The sequence below is a fragment of the Mobula birostris genome, chromosome 26 (assembly GCF_030028105.1).
Source record: "Mobula birostris isolate sMobBir1 chromosome 26, sMobBir1.hap1, whole genome shotgun sequence".
Taxonomy (NCBI): Eukaryota; Metazoa; Chordata; class Chondrichthyes; order Myliobatiformes; family Myliobatidae; genus Mobula; species Mobula birostris.
The window spans coordinates 47,871,786-47,875,039 of NC_092395.1; the positions used below are offsets into that span (position 1 = coordinate 47,871,786).

The 3,254-nt window shown below is 46.3% G+C and overlaps 1 protein-coding gene across 1 annotated transcript in view; it reads right to left on the reverse strand.

Annotated features, from left to right (window-relative positions):
- The window catches only part of LOC140187985 (cystinosin-like), a 34,749-nt gene that overhangs the window by 30,813 nt on the left and 682 nt on the right, over positions 1-3,254 (reverse strand). The window lies entirely within an intron of this gene.

Consider the following 3,254-nt stretch of genomic DNA (forward strand, 5'->3'; position numbering starts at 1 on the left):
ATGAATTGCCCATTTGGATTCAGAATTGGCTTGCCTGTAGAAGACAGAGGGTAGTGATCAAAGGGACTTATTCTAGATGAAGGTCTGTAATTAGTGGTGTTCTCACAGGGATCTGAAATGGGACTTCTGTTGCTTGTGATGTATATAAACAACCTGGGTGAAAATGTAGATGGGTGGGTTAGTAAGTTTGAAGATGATACCAAGATTGCTGGTGTTGTGGATAGCATAGATTAGTTGCAGATATGGGTGGTGAAGCAGCAGATGGAGCTTCACCCAGCCAGATGTGAAGTATTGCACCTTCGTATGTCAACTGTGAAGAGACAGTAACTGTTACGGGACTTGATGAGCATAGGGATCTTCGGAGACAAGTTCATAGCTCCCTGAAATGGACAACACAGGTTGATAGGGTGGTTCAGAAGGCATATGACATGCTTGCCTTTATTAATTGAGACATTGAGTTCAAAAGTCCGGAAGTTACTGTATGTTGCAGCTTTATAAAACTTCAGTTAGGATGCATCTGGCATATCGCTTACAATTCTGCTCACCCCCTTATAGGAAGGATGTCGATGCTTTGAAGAAGGTGCAGAAGAAGTTTACCATCAGAGTGCATGTGTTATAATGAGAGGGTGGACAAACTTGGATTGTTTTATTTGGAGCAGTGAGGCTGAGGTTTATAAGATTATGACAGGCATAGACAGAGTAGACAGACAGTATCATTTTCCCAGGATTGAAATATCTAATACTAGAGGGCACGCATTTAAGGTGAGATTGTGTAAATTCAATGGGGACGTGGAGGGCAAGTGTTTTTTTCACAGAGAATGGTGGGGGCCTGGAATGTACTGCCTGGGGTGGTGGCAGAAGCAGACACATTAGGGATTTTAAGAGGTGTTTAGATAGGCACATGAATGTAGGGTAAATGGACAGATATGGACATTGTGTAGGCAGAAGGGATTAGTTTAGTTGGCCATTTGATTACTAACTTAATTGGTTCAGCATGATATTGTGCACTGAAGGCCCTGTTCCTGTGCTCTACATTCTGTGCAATCCTCCCCATCATTAAGGACCAGAGGTGGTATCTCAAGACGGTGATATCTATTATTAAGGACCCTCACCATCTGGGACATGCTCTCTCCTCAATACTACCATCAGAGAGGAGGTACAAGAGCCAGAGGACCCATACCCAGCATTGTAGGAACAGCTTCTTCCCTTCTGCCATCAGATTTCTGAATGGTCCCGGAACCCATGGACACTACCTCACTATTCCTCCTCTGCATTATTTATTTATTTTGTAACCTATCATAATTTTTATGTCTTGCACTGAAATGCTACTGCAAAACAATTTTCACCACATACGTCAGTGGTCATAAACTTCATTCTGAGAAAATGAACATGAAAGGCTTGATTTACTTTTTTTTAAATAATTCTGCTGCCTTGAAAATGATAAGGCAGTTGAAGTTGGTATGCTATTGCTTTTTCAGAAGGTTATGTGAACAGGGCAGATTGTCTCCAGATGCAGCAATACAGGTCTTTGGGCTGTTCACGATCTGATCTTTAGGAGCAGTGTGTAAGACAAGCTTTTCACTGTATTTGGTACGTGAAAGTCTAATTCCAATTCCTCTATTGCAAAGGGGGGGAGATCACCACTTGGCCCGGCTGGGATACTTCCCTCAGTTTGGCTGGAATCACGATCAGCACGTCAGCAACCCACAGCAGCAGCACCTTTCTAACACTTTGTTCTGGAAGCTATGTGGTGAGGCAGATCCTCCTGGGTGTGTAGCATTGGGGCAGGACATGCCATCAGCACAGCACTGAAGATGTTGTGCAATGGAGAGGATGCAATGCTGGAAAGATTTACTGAGATATAACTCCCTCCTTAGAAGTGAACCTTGATTAGGAGCAAAGAAGAAACTGCTGGAGAACCTCAGTAGGTCCCAAAACATTGGCCATTCCTGTTTCCTCAGATACTGCTCAACCTAGTTTTTCATTCCAGGTTCAAGAATCTTTAGGTTGATTGGGACTTTTAGGCTGGTCAGACTGTACTATTTGGGGATGTGTTCAGTACAACATACCCCTGTTGTACACCCACCAAAGGGTCCCTTTTGTAAACTGTTTTTCTCTGTCCATGGGCACTGCCTGAGCTGCTGAGTATTTCCAGTACTTACCTTTATTTCAGATTTCTGGCATTTGCAGTTTCCTTGATTTTCAAGGTGCCAGCTTCCAAAGGTGAAGGGAAGCATTTCAGGGGAACACCTTCACTGGGAAGTGGATGGAAAGAATGTCTATCCTTTGCAGTACAGAGAACTGGGGTTTTGATGGTATACACACACACACAGGATATGGAGTCAGTGTAGGAGACAGAGAAAATGGGAGCAGAATTCTGCCCACCATTCAATATGATCAAGGCTGTTCTGTCTCAACACTCCACTCCTCCTGTCAATTCCCTGATCTTTTGAATGTTATCTTTGTTCCCCTTAAATACTGCCAATGAACCAACCTCTACAACCTACCACGGCAGAGAATTCCAGAGATTCACCACTGCTGCAAGAAATTCCTACACACCTTAGTTTTAGATGTCTGTCCGCTAACCATATAATGAAGTCCCTTTAGTCAAAGCTCTCCTGGATCTTAACATTTACGATCTCAGTATGACCGTTAGGGATCTCCTATGTTTTAAAAAGATTACCCCTCTCTCTCCACAGATGCAATGTGTGATAGGCCAACCCTCTTATCCTAGGTATTAGCCTAGACTGGAACGCTTAAACAAGATTCCGTTGACTAGAACGGGAAGAGGCAGCTGATGACTTAAACGCCAGCTTGGAGATGTTTGGCTGAATATTCCACCTGAGGTTGTGGGGCTGACAGGGACTACAGATACCGGAATCTGGAGCATCCAACAATCTGCTGGAGGAACTCAGCATATCGAGCTGTGAGGGGGGGAAAACTCGTAAGGGGTTGCCTGAACTTTGAAAATTCCTCCCCCGCCCCCGCCCCCGCCCCCGTAGATGCTGCTCGACCTGCTGAGTTCTTCCAGCAGATTGCTGCCTCTCTGAGGGTCCGAAGCCGGGCTGGTGTGGTCAGAACCGGGTGTGTGCGGGGTTATTGTGCTGGGACCGGAGCGGGAGCGTGGCGGGACCGGAGCGGGACGGGAACGTGACGGACCCACTCCACCCGCAATCCTCACGACCCCGCCCCTCGCGCGCCGCGGCGCCCGTCCCCCTCCCCCTCCGCCTCCCCCCTCCAATGCTGCCTCAGCC